At 41.6% G+C, this 15,817-nt stretch overlaps 1 long non-coding RNA gene across 1 annotated transcript in view; it reads right to left on the reverse strand.

Moving 5' to 3' along the window:
• The window catches only part of LOC128086995 (uncharacterized), a 46,493-nt gene extending 31,182 nt beyond the window's left edge, over positions 1–15,311 (reverse strand). The window contains exons 1-2 of the long non-coding RNA XR_008209624.1: positions 15,271–15,311; positions 7,561–7,685 (exon numbers count right to left, since the gene is read on the reverse strand). This is a non-coding gene — a long non-coding RNA (uncharacterized LOC128086995). The remainder of the gene's footprint in view (positions 1–7,560; positions 7,686–15,270) is intronic.
• Between the last annotated feature and the right edge of the window lie 506 nt (positions 15,312–15,817).

Consider the following 15,817-nt stretch of genomic DNA (forward strand, 5'->3'; position numbering starts at 1 on the left):
CTTGCTCTGCAAACATAGGTCTATTGGTTTATTCCACCCTCCCGAAACTCACCAGGGATCGGGAGAATCAGAATTTAGGAAGGTGGGTTTTTTCCTCAAAGGAGCTTTGTGTGTGTTTATCTGTACGACAGCAACACACCGTTGTCATGAGAATTTATGTTCCAAGAAAAAAAAAAAAGTGATCATGACCCTCCTAAACTTATATCACTTATCCCAGGAAAAGCAAAGATCAAACGATGTATCTTATATCCCCAAAGACTCCATTAATTGGAGGATAAATAGTTCACATCTGATGAATTTTGATATAAATAGGCTGAATCAAATCTTTCTATTGCTTTTAAAGCCCAATATTTGCCCTTGCAGTAATGAATCTTTCTGGATACAAGACAGGCAATAGAGCAAGCTGCTAATGCACCCAGCTTTTCTTCCCTTGTCATGAACATGCATTCTCCATGTTTGGATGCAGCCCTGCTCCTGAAGCTCTATCAGAATATGATCTCAGAAACTACAGCATGCTTGAAGTCCCTCTCTTACTCTGCAGTTCTCAAATGTAGGAATGCAGTCATCTTTTCCTGACATTGCAACCCATTGCAAAAAATCATCTGTCGTCTTTCAGGAGGGAGGAGAGAAAAAAAATCACTTCCAAAGGAATGAAGCACCGCAGCTTTGCTTATTTACCCTAAACAATATTTGACTTAGCAAGTGCTAAAAGCTCCATGCCTCCGTGCTGTTAGGGGGTTTTCTTATCTCCTCTAAGCCCCTGAAACATGAGCTGGGTGGCAGCTCTTTGCTAAGTTGGTTTCGACAGCGATTTCACTAACATTTTCCAAACCAGTTCAACTTTCCCACCATCCCAGGACCGACCCCCAGCTAGAAGTATTTAGTGTGGCAGCTGCTTCCTGAGACATTTGGCCTCCTGCATGCATTCCTTTGGGACCAGGAGAAGGACTCGAAGGAAGCCAGAGGTAGTTCACTTCTCAGTACTTTGTGGTCAGCCTCTTTTCCTCATCTGCAGCCCAGTCAGTAGGGTTAGCCAGATTAGAAGGAAAGACAAAACCCTGTTAGCTTAAGTAACCTGGAAAGAAGCAGGGGCTCAGAGCAGAGACAGATCTTCAGCCTGGACTTGCATGAGGGCCAATTAAGACCAGGCTCACGGTAAGACTAAAAGCAAACAGGACTAAAAGAGTGGAAATAAGCCCCAAGTGCTGGCAGAGAGAGGACAATGTCTGTGCTTTTTAGTAGGGAGATTATGAATTCATGAGTAGGAATTACGGCTAAAGTTCACCTGTGGAAACGAAGGGTTTGCCTAGAAGGCCACAAGGCCCTTTATTTAGACATTATCCTGCCTCGTACATTCCTGTCTATTGCTTCATATTGTCATGTGCTGCTTTGGATGAGCAGCTAAGAGCAGCTGGCCCACTTTAACTGACAGCTTGAGAACACCTCCAAACCAGTATAAATAGTACAAATCCGTGCTACTGTGGATGTAGCTGACTCCTACCTATGCCTCCCTTTAACAGGCAGGATTTCCTTACAACCTCTCAATACTTTCCAGGTGAAATCACTGAATCCCTACCGGGGGTCACATACAGGATGGATCATGGAGAGGTGGATTTTTGTCCACAGTGCTTACGTCTCATTATTCTTATCTGGCAAATGTATACTTTCACCTTTATTTGTCACCTTTCCTTCTCTTACGCTTGTAAATGCTCCCCACAAGTTGAAAATATTGCTGAAGTGACTCGTCAAATACATAAAACAGATGCATGATTGCATCTTGGGATGCATTAATTCTGTCTGTGTGCGAGCAAGAGAATAAATGTGTGGGGAGATAGGGGAATACACAGGACTAAGCACAGCAGCTGATTTTTAAATCTCTAGATCTTGATCACTGCTTCTTTGTGTCTGTCCCTCCTTCCCTTCTTATTTAAGGCAGGAAAGGGGGTTTTAAGAGGTAATCCCACGTCACGCATCACATATTAATTTAAATGAAACTACCTAAAGATAAGGCCAAAATGTATCCAACACTTTTAATTTCCGTTTTTATGCTATTTGAAGTGTAACTTAGAAACAGCCAAATCTGCAGGAATCTTCCTCTAAACTGGTAAGGCAAGGAGCCAGCTCTGTAGGCCTTCTTTCCGATGTGTTCTTGTAACCTTCACTATCAGCACGCAGTATAAATACTTAGTGGGATCTGTAGGTGTAAATTAGGCTACCAAATGCACCGTGGCGGATATTCACATGCAGAGATGCAGGTTTCCTCCGTGTATTTTGAACAACTGTTCTTTGTCTGAGAGTTTGACAACCTGGCTCTATATCTCAAGTGTCAGGGCTACGGCGAGTTTTATGGCTAGGCTCAGATCTTCTCAATTACATCTATCATCCTGCACCGAGAGAGGCATTGCACTTTGGAGAAAGTAAGCAACACTTGGGTAATTAAATCCTCACCTCTGAAAAATACTCATTCTATTTCCACATCCTCCACAAGCAGTTTTTCATGGTAGAAATGTTAACATTGCAAGCAACCAAGCTGTAATTAGTGGCAAAAAGTACGGCTGAGGAAGGCGATGCTGCACAATGATGTGACCATCTAGGAACTTGGAAGATTTGGATCACTGAACCTAATTTAGGGTACCATTACCAAACCTGTTATCATTTTTTTTCCATAAATTTAAAGCCCAGGTCAACAGCCACTGGCCACTTCCATTAAGCGTGGACATCATCTGCTTTGTTACCTTGCATGGAACAAGCGTTAAAACAAACGACAGCTTGTGTGCACGGAATTGGTTGGGCTCTCGAGAGAACTCAACTGCCTCCTATCTTCTCACACAGCTTTGGGCATGGAAGCACAGTTACTCCAAAGAGAAACTTTGCTCTGAACTACTGCGAGGTGTCTAGTCTTGGTGATTCAGTTTTCTACCTATAAAATCCTGTTTGCTTTTTAAACGTGATCTGTTTCATGGGAATGCTGTGAAGATGTATGCATGTTTGGCATATCTTATGCACGCGTTTTTGTTTTCATAGCACCAGTGAAACCAGGAACTACTGAGAAATATCTAGAAAAGTAAAACGTGGTCATACTACGCCATCAAGATTTGGTCCTTCTTTGTTTACTGCCGTGGGGAGGAGGAGAGTGGAACTAGATAACATTTTATGTCCCTTTCAGCTGAATCCATTCCATGATTCTATGCTTCTGCATTCTCCGTCAGAAAGGAGATGTGAAGTGGCCAAAGTCAGATTATTTTCTTATCTGTTTGTTATATACTTGTGTATAAACATCCAAATTCAGTGTAATTTCAAATTATCCATTAGCACCCTTGTAAAAACTCAGCCCTTCTACTTTTCTAAGAAGCCTGCAAAAAGAAACAGCTACAGGGTCAGTCTTAGGTATAATAGATTTTTCTTTTAGGCTTCAACAACAAAATAGTTGGTGGTCTCTCGCGCTACTGCCTTTAAAACATTCCTGGGTTTTATTAGGATAACCCATAAATCTGGGAAGTCCCCCCCCTAAGAGCAGCAGCAGCTTTTGTTCACCAAACACAAGTTTCCTCTTGTACGTTGTTGGACTCAGGGGTGTCTGAACTCTGAATGGGTGGCGGAGGGCAGAACAGGCAACAGGTTTCAGGGTTTTATGAGGGGAGGGAGAAAGGCAGCCCTGCATTATGGTGCTAATGTATAACACCACCTGAAACATGAAAGGATTTCACCCAGCTCCTGTTATATATACGTGGCCAGATCCTCAATCGCTGTTATACAGTGAAGCTCCACTGACCTCCAGGAAGCTGTGCTGATTTACACCCCCAGCTCCAAACCTACATCTAAATACCACTTTGTCCTCAAAATGTGAGAGAATGCACAGATTTCTTTGGCAAACCTTTCTATGGATCCACATGCAAATGAACATGTTTTCTGAAGTGCATAAAATATACATATGTAGAGCTAACACACAATTTCTAAGAATCACAGTAATATCTTCCATTGGAAATGACCAGGTTGTTCATTTTTGCCTGGAAAATAATGCCATGGCTCACTATTCTTACGAAATTACATTTCTTCTTGGTTTATTATTGCTGCCTGATCTCATGAGCTAACTTTTCAGAGGAGCACATGTCAATTTATTTACATACGTGCCAGTTACATTAATAGAAGTTGCAACGACTCATCACTGCACATTGCTGAAAATCCTGTCTCATCTTCTCAGTAAGGTTCCTGCTCTATGTGAATTTCCTCAGTTTACCTTACTAGAAGTTGAGCCATCCTTGCCTTCTTGAGAAGTTCCCTTTTCTTTCTGAGGTAGATAAACCATTAACAAGGTCTGAGGTGTCTTGACTTTGTTACAAGGGCCACTGTAAACTACAACCCTATCTGGGATTCAAATCCCAGCTACCTCCCTGGCAGAGGACTGCTGCTTGCTTTGCCTCCTCTTAGCCCCTGTTCAATGAAGCTCCAAGATCTCTCACACACACACAAGCAGTAAGAATATCTCATTCAGATTTAGAACACTTCCACAGCATCAAAACACCTGTATAAGATAATATGCATCTCATGAGGCTGGATCTGGCTGGACTGTTAAATACCTGATATAGCTGATATTTGTTTATATTAATTGTTTTTCTCTATTCGCTTTCTACTCTTTCATGTAGTTGCCACATCTTCATTTCTTCACACCTTTTGCTTTTTCTCAGTTCCACTTGATTTATATCCTTATTCTCATGCTCTCACAGTCTCAACTTTACAAAATACAAATCCAGCCACAATCGAACTGAACTTGATAACCTTATAAGGCCAACATACACACAAGATTAAGCAAATTGCTCAGTAATCCATGAAACACCTGCAGGTAAGTAGAAGCATGACTCAAAATACTTATGGTGGGCTTTTCACAACTCCTCTGTGCTGGCCCAGCACAGCTCCCAAAGGGAGCTTCTCAACACCCCACTGCCATATTTTAAACTCCTGAACTAGAGTTCAGAAACAATCCCCTGAGAATACTGTGTTTCCTTGAAAAGGATAACAGATGGTGTTCTATAGGGAAGAGTCCAGTCTGGGGCATCTTCTTCACGAAGACGATGAACATGTTCATAATTTAGGCTGTCAATCTGTCTGAGTGAAAGCCAGAACTGGGACAGCTGAGGGGTTCTGCATAGAACGGCAGTCATATTTCAGATATGTGCCCATGTGGACACCTACTTCACAGAATTTCAGCACCCTGTTCTTACTTAAGAGTCTATAGATAAACTTGAAGGGCAAGGGCAGTGTTTCCCAAGTGGGTTTTGGTGAGGATTACCTGAATAGAGACAATAAATTTTAAAAGCATGGTACATCAATAATGAGATTTGTTAATGGCACTGCTATTAATAGACCATTTTAGACAATTTTACTTGCTTGCAGAAAGGAATCAAACCAAAAGAAAGCTGTCCCTGTCCCAGAAGAATTAGCATTCACGTCAGACCAGAATCATCTAACATGAAGGACGTGGTAGTGATGGAGGGATGGTTGGTCTAGATAATCTTAGTGGTCTTCTCCAACCATAATGATTCTGTTGCAACATCCACAGTTTCCATTTCCGCAGCAGTGCAAAGGAAAAGATGAGGATGTGACCTTAGCAAAGAAAGATTTGCAATTCAAACCTATCATGGAGCACAGCCATGGAGCCTAAAAAAGGGGAAGCAGCTTCCCCTGGACACATCATTGAGCTGAGCAGAACTGAACTCAAGTATATCAAATCCCAAGGCAGTGCTTCAAGCATCCTTCCACTTAGGCAGCTTTACCTAGGTAGCCTCAGAGGTCCAAGATCTGCCCTGGGGTATGTATTGGCCTCATTAACTTACTCTAAATAAGAGCTGTGAGCAGAAGTTGGCCCACAGCAAGTAAGATTTATGGACTGAAAATGCCACATACTTTTCTTTTTATTCAGTGAGAAAAAAAAAACAACAACCTGAAACAAGCTGAGCAAAGTAAATGAATCAAGACTATATTTTTCATTCTGCAAACACAAAAATATATACATATGAACATAAAAAACACAGGTGCCTAAGTGCTGCAGTCGCCTCCTAAATCTGCTATAAAGCACGAATGGCTGTATTACACTTTCCTCCAGAGAGATACATAAATCACTTTTTTTTTTTGAAGGAGGAAAAATCATCTTAAATAACCGTGTTTTACGTTTTTTGTTTGTTTTTGTTGTTTGTTTTTTGGTTTTTTTTTTTTATTTGCATCTTTTCCCCCAAAGCCCTGCGACCCTTCCACTCAAATTAAGTCTATATAGGTGTCGTTCTCTTTGAACATAAACTGCACAACAATTTATTCTCGGCAGGAAAAGGCAAAGCTTTGGTTATGCTGCATTCCTAATATTTTTTGCAGTTTATGGAAAACTCTCATAAACAGTACAACACAGTAAGCTTTCTCTGCTAATATGCTGTCTAGACTCTTAAAATATGAGTTCTCCTTGCCTACTGTGTATCATGACTTAAACTTTTGACCTCGTTCCTTTTCCCTTTGACCACTTCATAAGCTTTGACCCTTTCAAGTATTTAATACCCAAATGCCACATCACCCAAGCTGCTGGGGATATAAGAACAAGTACTCTTAAAACATCTCTTTTATTGTGAAGCCAAAAAAACCTAACTGCGGCTCTAACATGCAAAGTTAGAAAATGTCTTCTGCCTTCATACAGCCTCCAAAACACTGCACTAAGCATGGATGGCATCGATACATTACAGAAGTGACAGCAGAAAATTCTGTAACACCATCACATACGTGCTAGAAAGGGCAGAGGGTTCCTCGTGGAACCATGCAAACACTGGGGCATTGCTAATGCATGCCTTTGATTTCTGTTTATGGCCCCCAAGTTGAGTGATCTGTCTTGTTGGCACCAACCTAACTATTTTTAAATGATGTAGCAGCTGGCTCAACACATACTTCAAAGATTTATGCTCATGTCACAAAGCCCACTTACTGAGAGGGGAAACTGTGGAGTAGTTTCTATAGCTTATCCCCCATGCAAATACGGTCTACATATTTCATCCTGGGCCATCATAGCATACATTTTAACAAGTAAAAGGAAGAAGTGGTGAGATATGTAAGGGAAGGCAAATATGGAACAACAAACACAGTAATGAGGTCTACAAACCTGGAAGTTACTGAAGGAGGATATCTGGAGCTAGTCATGCCTGACAGAGAACCACAGGACTTTTTATCTTGGCTGTTCGCGTTCTATCACTAACAATTAGTTAAAGACACTCTTCTGCATGATGCCACTTAATATGATGTTAGCCTACAATGCTTCCCCATTACAAATAGCCTGAGTGAAATCCTGTGGTTAACTGCTGTTCCAGCAGTGGCCGATCAACCTTGCCTTAATGCAGCTCCAGAAATCTGAGGGTCCATAAGGGAATATTTTTCATTACTGACTAAGAAAACGTACATAACTCCTGGTGCTATTTTCCTAGCTCACTGGATGCGGACACTCGTACCGAGAGCTGCAGAAGTGTGAGAAACAGAAAGCTGCCAGAGGACCACTGGAACGTTTAGGCCTGTTGTGATGGGATGGGCACTCACCAAACAAGCCTGAGAGAGGAGTTCCACCATGAGACGCTCAGAAGGGGACTGCATATTTCTGATGACTGTCACCAACTGCTCTGATGCTGTGAGGGAGGACCTCCCTGCCCCGGTCTCTCGACAACCTGAGGGAAGAGAAACAATGATCCCATCTGAATCGGGTATTGGTTATCTTCAATTCAGCTGTGTCTGTTGAAAGACAATTTGAACGTAAAGTAAGACACTGATATCTTTATTAGGAGAGCTAAATCTGTCTGCCTGAATGAAATCCCAATAGCCGAACCCTCCCATACACTGCTTCACATCCCTACACCCACTGCATCCATGCACCCCAGTCCCTATCAGCTTTTCCCACGCCACAGCAGTCACAACTCATAGCACTGTCCCACTTGGGAACCATGATCTCCCTGTCACCACCTGGGATTGTGTGTATTCAACCCACCAAAAGCAATCCTATAGGCTGGGCAACCAACCAGGGGAGCTGTTCTTATCCTCTCCTGTCAGCACAGGTGGGCCCTCCTCATGGAGGACGTGCCACAAAGCATCACCAGACACAGGGGCAGACAAGATGGCAGCTGTGACTTCGTACATCCCATCTGCACATCCATCTGCATGTCCCAACGCATGGGGATATTCAGAAATCCCTTCTGCATCGAGTCCTGCCATGAAGGTAGCACTACCACTGCATCTCTTTTTGCATCTCTGGCTGCTTAGAAGCTATTTCCTGTGCTGTCTGGTTTAGCATCCTAAAATAAATTAGTTTTAAAAGAGAGATGTAATAAAAGTGTCCAAAATCAACCAGTGTTCAAACACTTGGAATACAGAAAAATTTTAACAGTATGAAAACTTAAACCACATAGACAAGGAGATTTTCCTCCCACTTAGTTTTACTGCAAGGTTGATGCTGGACTCATCTGGACCTTCTGGGGAACTCCTCACCCAAGCCACCTCCAGAGCATCCAGGCATTCATTCTGCTGACCAGAGGCCACATTCATTGGTGGTGCGTACCAGAAGGTCTGAATATGGCCATACCCACGTGGATTCTCCTTGCAGGCTCTTCTCCTACTACAAAAGCATTTCAATTTTCTTGCAAAAGGTATTTCTAAGCAGAGCTAATGTGGTGAGATCCCTATACAAGCCAAGCCCTCAGCCCACCAGGCAGTCATTTCTTTCTTTCGTGCCTAATCAATATTCCTTTTCTACATCTAACTATCTTGAAGGCTTCTTTAACTTCCAGACTTCGACAATACTAGCAAACAAAGCTTTAGCTTCTTCTCTTCCCTGTTGTCACGGTCTACACCTTGGTTTACCTGTGGTTGAAAGAGAAACCCAGCTCCTCCCTTTCTCACAAACATTTTGATACCCTATACTGGGGCTTTTTGGTTTGTTGTCATTGGTGTTCAAGGCCAGGTTGGATGGCCTTGTCTAGTTTTAGATATGGAGGTTGGTGGCCCTGCATGCAGCAGGGGGATTGGAGTTTGGTGATCTTCGAGGTCCCTTCCAACCCAAGCCATTCTATGATTTATTTGTTCTCATAATTCTATTTCTTACAGTTTATGAGGTTCTACATCTGAGAAGCCAAACAAGCTGCAGCTCCTCACTGCAGGCCCAGCAGCATATCTAGCCCATCATGCTTTCTCTGAGCTTCCTACCACTTACGGGTCTAAGCACGCTCCTCATAGGCTTCATTCCAAGCATAGAGAGATGAACAGTCAGGCAATGGCAGTTTGTTGGAAGGCACAGCAAGGTGATTGACGGAAGTGAACTCCATCTGAACTGGAAAAGCCAGAGTAATTCCATAAAGCCCAGACTGAACACATGCACACGTGCATACTCACATACACATTTACTGTCCATATGTTTGTCCTTTAAGGCCTAAGTCAAAGCGCTGGTAACCTGCATCAGGCACTGTGGCTGTCATCTCTGCACCTCACTGCCTTTAATGTTTTTTAGGATATACTACCAAAAGCCTTTGAGAACAATAGGAATCTTTACATCAGCCTCATTGAGTTTCATATCAGGACTTGAATGCCTGTTCTCTGCCAAAATCTGTGTGCTGCCCTATCTCTTCTCAGTGATTTTCCCACATCTGCCACAACTCCCTGTCTTCTTAAAACATCTGGTTGGCTTTTTTATGCATCTGTATCTAAGGGCTGAATTAGACACATGACTTTTAAATTGCTTAAAATATTGTGGCATCTTCCAACCTACTACTAAATCGTACAGATGGGTCAAATTATCTGCTAAGATCTGCTCAGTGGGTCTTACTCTGGTGTTTTCTTGTCTCTAAATGTGCAAAACAATTACGTGAAAAGGAGTTCCTCCTACTCCAGCTGAAATTTATGGCTCCGAGCTGAGGAGATAAGTTCAGCTAAATATTTTGTCGGCATGTAGGAAACCAAATGTGAGTCAGGGTCTGATATTCTCTGCACATCTTCTTGGCTTTCCTGTATGCATTTATACTTGTATATCTCAAGAGCTGACAGAACAGCGATACAGGTTTCAGTCATATACTGAATATGCACACGCCATAGTATCAATACACTTATAATGGTCTTCATATGGAAAATTCTAGCAGTTCCAAATGATTCACTAAGATTTTGTTTAGGTATTCGTGTCTGAACCAGAAAGTCTCCAGAGAGTCATTTTCTTGCTTGATAAATCAGAAAAGTACACATTTTCATACAAGTATTTTAATACAGGAAATATGAGTCTAGTCAGTATCTTTCCACATACATGTGTCTGAGTGGTTTTTGATGTGAAACGCTGCTTAATGTCTTTTAAAGTACTATTTAAACAACTTCACATGAGCAACAAGCAATCGATGCCTCCCACTTTCTAACGCTAAAAAGACCAGCGCTGAATAAAGACTGTTTTAGATTCACATATAATGAATAAAACAGAAACAACACAGAGGAGAACGAGAAGAAAACAGCAACAGGGCATTATTTACAATGTATATAGCCTCAAAAATGTAAGTGGTCACCCCTGGCTTGGCTCTCTCATGGAAAATGTAATTAAAAAAAGACAAAATTGTGCAATTAGAGACCTTTTGCTGAGGTATGGCTCAGCCTGCTGTATTTCGTGAGGGCTGGCACGAATGGCACTGGAAGCACTGGGCAGTGTCCAAGCAGGCCAGAAGCAACTGATTTATGGCATAACGAAGGGTGTAACCAGAGAATAGCTCCTAATAAACGCATCTGAAAATGAACTGCAAAGAAATGATGGATTGATAGCAAGGAGCAGACCCCCAGGATACAGTGGCATTCGTAAGCTCCCATTTAACTCTGGTTTCATTCTGTTTTGAATGGAACTTGCAGAAGGAAAGAAGGCTTTCCTGAGAAACCATGTTTCTGTCTGATAAAGCATAGAGCGGCTCAGAAAAGAGTCCTAAGCATCTCAGCAGAGGAAATGGGAGACAAAGCTGCTTGCCAACATGCACTAGCTATGTTTGCATTGCTTTCCTTTCAGAAAAAAAAATCTAAGCCTTTTATTAACATACCCTATCAAGAGGATTACTGAACAAGGGTGCAGGGCTGTCACACATGGGGTGGGACATGCAGTCTAAAATACAGAAAGTCACATGAATGGGCATGGTCACTTCAGGATTTTGTTTTAGCATAAAAAATGCTGATCAAGGGTTGGAGAAAATAAATAGACTCTTAAACAGCTTGGTACATCTGGTTCACCAAAAACAAACAGAAGACCAAGAAGTGACTTAATGGGAATACATTTGTCTCTCCATAAAATGCCAAGTAATAAAGGCTTTGCACCACAAAACCGATTGGTAGAAGACAGATTTTTAACTCTTGGAAGAAAATATTCATAGAATCATAGAGACAAAGTTTGGAAGAAACCTCTAAGACCATGAAGTCCAACCATATTGAACAGACATCATAGTTAGCTGAAGGGACTTATCACAAAGGAAAACGACAGACTTTCTGCCTCTCTGTGTGCTCAAATTAGGACAAGATGGCTTTCTGGAAAAGAGATTTCAGCCAAACCCAGTTTAGTCTTGTGCCAGACACAAATTATTGGTCTCAAAAGAGAGCTACCCTTCATAAGTGGATTACTCTTTACCAAACAAGACTAGACAAACTGTTGGTCCACCCTGACCCTAAATTGTCTCAGTCACTAAGTCTTTATCTATCCACTTCAATAACATGTGGATATCAATGGTAATGTTAAATTAACATTGAAAACTGTATTAATGTATCATTTCTGGGTTGGAAAATTGAGTTAAGGGAGCACTTAAGGATATGTTAAAGTTTCATTGAATCCACAAGGACCCAATCTCATTCATCATAACATACATTCACGAAGCATGCTACAGACAATAAAGATTCCCATGTAAAGCAAAACACAGAACTGTTGGTATCATAGGATCCCCATTTTCCACCTTTCTTTTCCAATGTTTGTAGTTTATCCAGTTACGGTTTTAGAACTTCTCTTTTACTAAGCACAGGCATTTCTAAAATACAGAAAAAGACAGAATGATGTTGATGTTAATTGTATTACCTGGGACCAATTGAACAGCCTCTTATTACAACTGCTCATCATATTCAAAAATACAATTAAGTGTGTTGAGTTTTTCTACATATTCTAGAAGTCTCAGATTGAATGTTAGTGTTGTGGATGTTTTGTTTTGTTGTTTGTTTTTTTAAAAAAATATATTTATTCAAAACAGTCTCTTTCAAAAAATGCAGGATTGGGAAAAACAGTCTGTGTTAAAACAATTCTAGTGCCCTTTTGATGAATAGTTGTTGTGCTTCTCAGCTTAGGGAGCTGGCAAGTACTGGAAGGTGACTTTTTTTGTGTGCTCATAAAATCTCCCTATGCAACACATGCAAGAAGCCTCTGAAGAACAAACTATCTTTTCTTCTTATCTCCGATCATTTGCAGTTTCCACACCTGGACATCCTCCCCTACAGTTACCCTTGAGCCTCTTTTTCACTTTGAATCCTTGCATCTTCCACGTGTATATTAATCTCCTTGTGAGTGCAAGCAGCTCCTGTCCAGCTCAGATCTTGTCTCTCTGCTCTCTTCTCTCATTTCAAGTTTTTCCTTAGATATTCTGCTCCTTTCTAGATCTTATCTAGTTGTCAGCATTTTCCCTAGTTCCATCTCCTGGTTTCCAGATCTACTAATCCCTTCTAAGTTCATACACATTCTCCCCTTGAAAGCACATCACTGTGTGAAGAATCCTTTTTCTTTTTTTTAACCTGGCTCTTACTGGCTCCATGTAATGGCCTTTAGTGCTTGTCTTGAAGACCGTGAGCTGTTGACCATGAGCTCAACCTCTCCATCCATTAATGGTGTTGCAGACCTCTATCTTACTCTCTAAGCTCCCCACGCTGTCTCTTCTCCAGATTCAGTAATTCCTCTCTTGAAAGTAATTGCAACCCTTTTCCTCTAATTTGAGAATTTCCCAGGTTACTGTACCCCTTTTTAGATGAAGGGACAGAATAACACGTTGAGATGTGGATGAGCCATGGCCACAGAGTGCAGAAGGCATTACTGTTTTACTTTCTATTCCTCTCCTAATCATTCTTAACATTCAAATTTCTTTTATTTTTACCCCAATGGTTTCCAAACCTTGAACTGATATTTTCATTCAGCATTCACTTCTTAGTGTTAAGTCAGCTCAGAGCCCATTGAGTTACGATGAAAGTAGGATTGTTTCCCGCCTTCCAATACATTATTTTATATTTGTACTGAATTTAATCTGTCATTTTATTGTCGACTCGCTCAGCCTCATGAAGACCTTCTGCAATGGAGCACCCTTCACAAGCCTCACCATTATAACCCAACAGTAAACCTGTCGCTTCTTTCTCTCAGGAAAGGTTATCAAAGCCTGAACACTGCATAGAGACTCATCCTCAAGCAAAATCAACCAGCTGAGCTGCTGTTATGCTCTTCTCAGGAAAAGCTGGGCTCTCAGGGAGGCTTGCAGAGAGCCTGCAGGCAAACTAGAGGACTATCTAGCACACCTATATGAATGCAGAGCCCAAAAATAAGGTCTGAGCATAGGGAGGAGCAAGGGAGCCTTACCCCCATACAGCTGCACATGTTGCTTGGGAGTTAGACTGGCTATGGTACAGCCACACGTCTGGTAATGTCAGCTCATAAAAGAAAAAAAAGAAGAAATCGCCTTTGGTTTTAAGTTTGCCCCCTCTGTGCCCCCCTTTCTTCCCCTTCTCTGCTTCAAAAGAAAGACAGGTTTGAGTCTGACTCTGAAGCACCCTCTGCTACAGTATGTGCCATTTACTTTAGTAAGGCTGATTAAGTCATGCATTTACAAGTAGACCTTCCATCAGAGCTAATTTAAAGCAGATGTTTTGGGTTCCACAGCCAGTGAGGCATCGGTCTGAGAGTTGCAAGGGTCTCTGTAAGAGCACTGTTTTTACTGCACTTTATAGCACGCTGGGAGGAGGTTAATTGGTGTAAAAGTTTAATTTCAAATAAGGATCCCCTTTTAAAGTTGCATATATGCATATACTTTTTATGGAGCGTTATATTACAAAGTCAAAGTGGGGGAGAAAAATCATCCAAAAACATTTCAAGATCAAAGACACCCAACCTGTCAAATGCTAAGATATTTTTATGAGGAAATAGGACTCACATTTTCTCCAGAAGACGCAGAGAGAAGCAAGGAGTGGAAAAATATTTAACTAGATTCCATGGTATATTAGGAGAAGGAGAAAAAAAACACCCATGCCAATATGGTGGTTTCAGAACCTTCTGGCTTGGCTTCCACCACAGAAAATATTGGCAGGAAAATGCTCTGTGCTTGGATTATTTATTAGAAAAGCAATAGATTTGTATAGTTTAACAATAGAGGGAGGATTCAAAGTCATCCATTTGCTCTGTCTAACTTTCAACTACTTTTGTTTTTTATTTGTGAGCCAGAATAACTATACTTATCCCTTGAAATTATCATCAGCACTGGCTTAGCACAGTTTTATTCTTTGAGTAATTGTGTTGCCTATGAGGGCTTATGGCCCACCTCTTATGGAGAAAGCTGCACTGGTTGCTCCCATCCAGGAGACTGATTTTCTCCTGAATCTTAAGTCATTTAGACTTAATATTTATCAGAACTTTTTGCCCTTAGTAAAGACAACAAAAGTTATGTTTACTTTGAACCTGTCTAGTTCTGTAGTCAGTACAGACTTACAGCAGTTTTCTGCTAAGAAAGGCTCTCCCTTCTGTCCTGAAGGAGACTCCCATTAAGTACTGCTGCTCTTCCTACCTTGTATTACAGTAGCACCTAAGAGCACTGGCCAAAGTTGCTTAGCATTTTCAAAACCATGGCTTTTACAGAGCACTTACGAGTCAACCAGAGCAAGACAATTCACAATTCCTTTCTGCAAATGAGAAATGAGTGTTTAACTCAAGACTGTAAGAATGCTATGCCCAAAAACATCACATATGCTTCCTACATCCCAGCCCATAGACCCAGTCATGATAGGTTCAGTGTCTGTTCCTGATAAAGACATATCACCAAACAGCAGCAAAACATGACAGCAAAGCTTCAAAGTCACTTCAGACTTACATGGCTGAGGGCAGTTTTTGTGGTGTTTCGTGCTTAGGGTCATTTCAGACTCTGCACACATTCCTGACCCTATATCCTGCTCCCCTTCTCCTCCTTGGCTACAGTCATCCATAGCACTGTGCTAAAGCAAGACCTACATGGTGATGTTCAGACTCACATGCAGCTGCAGCGAGGGATCCACATCATTTTATCCAAAACCTCCATCCATAAAGGGCACCGTCAGCAGCTACACAGCAAGCAGTACCTGAGCTTTGTGCAGCTTGGAACAAGGAGCCTATGGCAGCTGCAAAGGGAAAGTGAGGAGTTTACTTTGGAGGTTTCCCAACTGTAGCCAAACGCTGGGCAAGCTGGAGATCTAGTCATGCAGGACATTTTCCAGGTGTTTAATCTACAGTGGCTAAATGCACACTTTTGTTATAAGCAATGTGTTGAAGGGGGCTGGCAGGATTTTATCCTTTTTGCTAAATTCTTTTTCCAAAATTAAGGAAGGGTAGCTGTGCAGCAGGACTCAAGTCTTGAACCTTTCACGTCTGAGTAGGGTGCACCGATCCCATCGCTAAATAAAGCATTTCAAAGGACTGCCCAAAAAGGTACTGACAGGATCAGGAAAGGCCCTGGGCAGGGTTCACAATTAACCTTTATAGCCTATTTTAGGGGTGCAAGAAGACCTGAATGGGCTTTGTGCCCAAGGAAGAATATTATCC

Source organism: Tympanuchus pallidicinctus, unplaced genomic scaffold, assembly GCF_026119805.1.
Source record: "Tympanuchus pallidicinctus isolate F22 unplaced genomic scaffold, pur_lepc_1.0 scaffold3, whole genome shotgun sequence".
Taxonomy (NCBI): Eukaryota; Metazoa; Chordata; class Aves; order Galliformes; family Phasianidae; genus Tympanuchus; species Tympanuchus pallidicinctus.